Raw genomic sequence first — 6,886 nt, 5'->3', positions numbered from 1 at the left:
GCTTATAAAAGAAACACCCATAAATGCAGTGATTTACAGCCCTCTCAGGTGTGTTCACTGTTATCAGAGTTTATGAAAGATAAGCGAGCCAGGAAGTACGTCTAAGGGAAATATATAAGCAATTCACCATGAGCATAAGTTACAGTAATAACTCCAGATCTGGGGTTTGTGTGTGCGTGTGAAGTAGACTCATCAAACTTTGTCAGTAATAAATAACTTTAGGCTATCTAAGCAGTTTTTATGAGAGCTGTAAGATTGTCCAAAGGTCATTTAGACTGAAACACATGACAAGGTGGAGTATAGCTGAACAGTATCCTCAAATGTAGCTTTAGATTCCATGAACCAGGAAATTTTTTTATGTGAGTGTGGTCTTTGGCATGTGTTATTGTTTTGGCGCCCCAGTTGTAATACATGAATACTGCAATACATAAAGTACAAATAACACTTTTTGTTTTAAAGATTTTATAACAATATGTTGAGTTACTTTATAATTGAGTTATTAATGATATAAACAGGCCAGAGATAAAGTTGGTTTATAGCAAGTTTTAGTTTGGTTTTAAAAACTTTTTACATCTCTCACTTATCTCTTAATCCACCATCAGGAAAAAGAGAGAAAATGGTAAAATTGTAAAATTACCAATATTTGAATTGTGCTGGTGAAGATTCTCAGTCCCCCAAGTCATTATCATTCCAAAATAGAAAATCAATCATTACTGTGTCTTCTTGATAGTGCAATTATATATGCCATCTGTGTGCAATGCTGTTGTACATAAACAGAATACGCTGAGCACTATCCTTACTGTGACCGGGACATGGAAGCTACAGAAAGCTAAATACAGGACAATGTCGGAAGAAAACTGTTAGAGGAAGTAAAAGACTGGAGATCTGGTTGGAGATTAAATGTCCTGCATTATAATGACATCATAAAAACTCTGAATAGTTTTGATTAAAATACTCATGTGTTACAATGGCTCAGCCAAAGTAAAATGCTAAAACCGAAATTGGATTTGAGGCAAGACTAGAAAATTTTGCTCCACAGACAACATGTGGTGCTTCTGAAATGAATAATCTAGGTTAATATAAATACAAACAATGCTTGGTGAAATATTGGATATTGTGTTGGTCCTTTCATTTAAGCAATCGAATATATTGAATTTTGCAGTTTTAATGTAGAAAAATGTGAACATCTAACAGATAACTAAGGAATCATACTTTTAAATACTGCATTACAAGCAGTCTTCATAAAGACACATTCTCTTAACAAATTGCACCAGACATGTTTAGCTCACCACAGATGATTATTGATTACAGATATTGGAGGCTAAGGGGTGTAAAAATATATAAAAAAAATACTTTTTAAAGCAACCATGTCAATATTACTCAGCCTGTCTGTGTTGATCACCACTGTGTGTCACTATAGAGCTTTAACTAATAAGGTTTGCGTCAATGCTTGAATGATCTTTTTCATTTCAGTTGTATGAATGTGCATTGAGATAACTGAACATATTTTTTCTGTAATTAAGGTTTGTTAATTTAATCTTCAAGAGTGTGTTTGCCACGTGCCTGCATGTTAATGCACCTGAGCATGTGTCTGTGATGTGGAATCAAAAGGAAGTCACTGTCAGTTTGAGGACTCTCATTAAGAAACCCTGGCAGTGTATCTGGCCATATGGTCATCATAACACAGTTTATCCTTCCTCCCTCAAGTAGTTTAGCTTGACAGCAATATCTGTGATAAAATAGAAAACAAAAAACAAATGGAAACATGTTCTACATAATTAATCTGGAAATGTCCTATAAGATTTCTAAAACCATCACTATTAACACACACACACACCACCATAGATATATGGTCTTGTTTTATTTATAATATTGAGCAAGTATTTTGTTAAATATCCTACATGGGGGAATTACAGGTACATATGGGAACATTCAACTTGTCCTCATACGGTAAAGTTCTGTTCTTTGAGTTGGGGTTACATTTAAGACTAAGGTGGGAATTCACTTTAAGTAAGGGTTAGAGTTAGATATATGTTAGTGATAGTTGGGTCTAGGTTAGACCATATAAAATGGATGCAAGTGAAAGAAATATCCCTATATATCATGAAAACAAAGGAGTGTGTGTAGGTGTGTGTGTGTATATGTGTGATATGTTAGCTAGAAATTTTCACTCTATGATTTCTGATCTATGAAATGTGGCTCACATCACAGAAATAAATTAAGTCAAAGCTTTTTAAATGCTCTCCACAGCTGATGCCACTCAGCTCTGCAGAAGAGGTCAGTAGTGGGGTACATCGACTTTGATTTTGGTCTCATGGAAATTTGTCTGTGTCAAAGCATAATATGGGTTGTGTTGATGTAAACCAAGGTGTTACAGTCACATGTACTAACTTTGTTAACACTTAGACTTAAGAAGAGTGTTTAGCAAAGGTAAGTTGTAATTTTAAGTGTGCTCCATGTGCTGTAAAAGACTAGTAGACTAGTAGAAATTTTGATTTTTGGAAAATGAATGGGTGGGGTGTTGGTGTTTGATCAGAGCAACAAATGATATGAGGCCATAATCAAGAATATTCTGGATGAAGACTTGACCACAGAAAACACAAAGTCTTTGTTTCCTTAAGTAGATGGAAATTATAGCTTTTAAGCCGTGATGCCCATTATGTAGTGAATTTGAGTTTCTGTTAGGTAGCACATTTCGAAGGCCAGGGGGTGTCATATAGACTGGGAGAATTACTGTGTAATAAAAAAGGAAAATAAAGCACTAGCAGATAAATGACTACTAAAAATGACAAACAGGAAAACCTTTAGTACCCCGAGGGCAGTAATTTATCATGATTGGGTTGAAAGAATTAAAAGAAAGGGGTCAAATTGCCTCTCTGAATCACTTTTCACTCCACGCTCCCTGTAATATTAAAAAAAAGCCAGACAAGCTGACTAATTCATAAAAACTTTGATTTTTATTCCACTGTGAAATCCATGTCTTAAAAGAAAAAGCAGACATTTGTCTTTTTTTTTAATGATGTTGACATGATGTTCTTACCTTCTTTTAGTGAAATGAAACAAAATCAGTCAAATATATTGCAAAAAAAAACTACATTTATAGGTTTAGAATAAATAAGAAACAGTAGAAGTTCAGAAAGAAATCACTTAATTAAAGCCTTTTTTTGGACTGCATTCTACAAAATGTGGTGATAATCTGTATTTTACAGGACCAGACTACTTCAAAAAAAGAAAGGGCTTTGACATAACTTTGTAAAATTAGCATAGCTCAACTTAAAATGCCACTTTTTTGTACATGGGGAAGCATGAAAAGCTCAACTATACTAGGAAATTAAACTGCGAATGACTGAGTGCATTTCACAATATTTTAATCAGCTAACTGCAATAAAATGGTGTGAAATCTTTATTACAGAAAGCTATTTTCTGTGTAATTTATTTGCTGTACTGTACTGTATGTTGCAGGCAGAGCTGCAAATGTGCGTAAAATAAGCTGAGGTAATGAGGAATGAATGTGTGCAGATGGCACACTATGTGTGCTGAATCAATCTGCTGAAACTCTGTTCTGAGTCAAACCAAAATAATTAATGACATTTCAGTGAAACCTGTTGGCTCAATCAGTTGCCTACTGCTACGTTTGATTAAACAGGTGTTGAATGGATCCTCTAAGTCTTGGAGTTTGCATATTTCCTTCAACTCTACAAAAACATGTATTATATGTTTATGTAGGTCTCAATTACCCATAAGTATCCTGATTTATATATGGATGTGTGTCCTTTGTTTTTGTGTTGGCCATATGATGGCCGTGAGCTGCCTGTATCAGGATAAAGCAGTTACTGAATATGTAGAGAAAGATAAATGTGTTCAGCTATATTGGACAGAGAAAAATGCTCCAGCAATTTCATTTTTCTCTCATATAGGAAACATTCTTGATGTGTGGAAAGATAGGATGCTGAAAATAAAACTACATATTCTGCTCCAAGCTGGAGACTAGATGACATGAAACAGCAAAGATTGTTTGAACCTCTTGACCAAAATACACACTGTGGAATTTTAAATCTATGGTTGAGTGTTTTTGAATCTCTAAAATTATTTCAATAAATAAGGGGACAAAAGGGGCCTCATATGACCAAATGGATTATCAATTTGATTTTAATCACAAGATTTCAAAATAATTTCTCAATCAGAGGATGAATGGGAGCTTGTTGTTCTGCTTTCAGAGTTAACAAGGCTATACAGTTAACTATATCTCTTTTACCAGATGGACACCTGCTCATTTGGTAAATGTAATGTTACCGTATAAGCTTTTGTAATTGGTATTTAATGTTATTTTCCAAATTATTTTCCAAGTATACCAAAAAAAAAAAAAGATACCAAAAAGCCAACATAAAATAGCAGTGCAGGTAGGAAACAAATTTTGTTCTCAACAAGATTTGTGATAATTTGTATGTAATTTAAAAGAAATTGAGTCTTATGTAAAATATTAAATATTTAAATCAAAACAATAAAAACTTGGAGGGAAAACTGACTAATAAACCATAGTATTTCTGTATTACTAGACAGCAATGAACAGCTAGACAGAAATAATATCTGAACCTTTATCAGGGTCAGTGAGCATACAGCTTGAGTAACTGAGGGCTGTTGTATGATCAAGAGGTTGAATTATGGGTATCAATTATAGTAACTACAAAAAGAGAAGAGTGGTTGCTGAATGATGTATCTTCCAGAGAAATAGATGAAAGATTGTCTTTCATATAAAGAGAAAACAAAAGCTGTTTGCTTAGTTTGTGATGAGGCACTGGCAAGGATGAAACAGTTAAATATGGAGCAACATTACAGAAGGAAGCATCAATAACTGAAAAACCTTTTGTGTAAAGTTCTCATGCTTTCCAAGAATTTGACTGCATTAATGGCAAAAAGCTAAGGCCTCAAAGGGACAACTTGTAAAGGGAATGCATCATGCTGCTACAGACCTGCTTGCTCCACACAAAGATATATATTAGAAAGCAGCAGGTTCATTTTTCACTGATATAGCAAAGATCCTTATCTAAACAGAAGCAATTCGGGCTGTCATTTTAGGTGAGCATGATCAATGCATAAATATAGCTATACATTAATAAAACCATTCCTATTCATTACAAAAAAAAGTTTTTTTTTTACCCAAATAGAGACATAAACCTAAAAAATAGGATTTGTATGATATACTGTTAACTGTAAATATGCCAACTTTATTTTTTCATTGTACTGTGTGCACAACATGCACTCAGTATATTTTTTGTAATTGATGTACATCAAAATTCTCCCACTATTGACGACCCCTAAGCTTAGCTGTGGTAAATACACATTCTTGATAATGGTCTTACACATCGTGGTAAAGCCTATCTTTAATGATTTGTTTTTTAGCACTAATGGCCTTTACTTGAGAAGTCAGCTGACAGGAAATGGGATTGAGAGGGCGTGCTGAAGACATGCAGCAAAGGTCAGTCCTGTGACAGGCGACATTGATGAAAAAGGCTTTTATAATTGGATCTTGCAGTTTATCCCTAAACCTGCCCAAAATACTGCAGTGCATTACACAATCCACAGGGTCTGGTGGAACTGTGGGCCATCTGGTAATGAAAATGTTGGCGATTGAATCCCTCAATTCTGAGCTGTATGTTTGAGTGTCCTTAAACAGGACACCGTACCCTGTCTGCTTCACATGAGCAGGTCAGTGATCACTTTGTTAGGGAGGGATTCACTCTCAAGCTCATGACCTACATCTCCACTGCTTCAGATTTAATGCAGAACCCATCACAACTGACATAAGACTCATCTAGGACATTACTCAGGACAAGCTCACAGATTAATAATTCAAGGTCCAGAGATGATTACATAGTCACCTTCAAACCAAAAAAAGCAAACAAGACAAGGAAAATATTTGATAAAAGACCACCAATGCATTTTACCTCTTCTTGTATACATACAGCTCCATAGTTGTAAGAGCTTAAATGCTTACTTCTTATCAGATGGAAAAAATAAATAGATCCTTAACCAGTTGTATGTTCTTGCACTCAAAACTTTGCTGCTTTAGGAAATGTTAACCTTCCCTCCTTCCCACCCCCTTAATGGGGCTAAGACAAGATAATCTCTTTTCAAAATAACGCATATTTATAATCCCATAATAATTCTAGTGACATTCTTCATCTTTTGTGTATGACAAGCAGTACGTAGATGTCTTGTAGCCACCTTCTAGCTTATACGTATTAATACAGACAGGGCAAGTCCAAGACTCCATTTGGCCAATAGGAACATTGGGACCCTCGATTTTTGCCAAAAATAAATTTTCCTGCAAGAAATGGAAATGGACACAGACTAATTAAATATACTGCAACAATATGTGCCTCTTAAAAAGAAAAATGTATCATTTAAAATTTGTTTCAATTGCTTGTAAGATTTCGGAGTATGTCTTTATTCTGTCAGGATTTGTTTGTGGTTTGAGGACCCAAATGCAGAAACAGGGAGGCAGAGGTGAGTTTCTTGTTGATTTAATGAAATGTAAACAGACAACTGAAGCAGGAATCCAAAAATCCAAAAAACAACCATGAAAAAAGTAAAACAAACCAGAAACCATGGGGACTTCAAGGGAAAACAATCACGACGAGGTAGACTCAGAGAGACAGCGTTTCAGGAAGTTAGATGAGGAACCAGCACTGGGGAACTGCACAAAGAGTGTATTTATTGGAAACAGAACAAAGAGAGGACTAATGAGCAGATTGGGAGCAGGTGTGAACAGAGCAGACAGGAAAGGAGCTAGGGAAAAAAGGAGAACACAAGAGGGCAGCAGAGGGCAACAAATAAAAACCTGAAAACTGAAAAAATAACCAGAAAACACAACAAAATAAGAATT

Source organism: Cyprinodon tularosa, unplaced genomic scaffold, assembly GCF_016077235.1.
Source record: "Cyprinodon tularosa strain WSP-4 unplaced genomic scaffold, ASM1607723v1 ctg824, whole genome shotgun sequence".
In the NCBI taxonomy this organism is placed as follows: domain Eukaryota; kingdom Metazoa; phylum Chordata; class Actinopteri; order Cyprinodontiformes; family Cyprinodontidae; genus Cyprinodon; species Cyprinodon tularosa.
Note: the sequence above shows the minus strand (reverse complement) of the source record.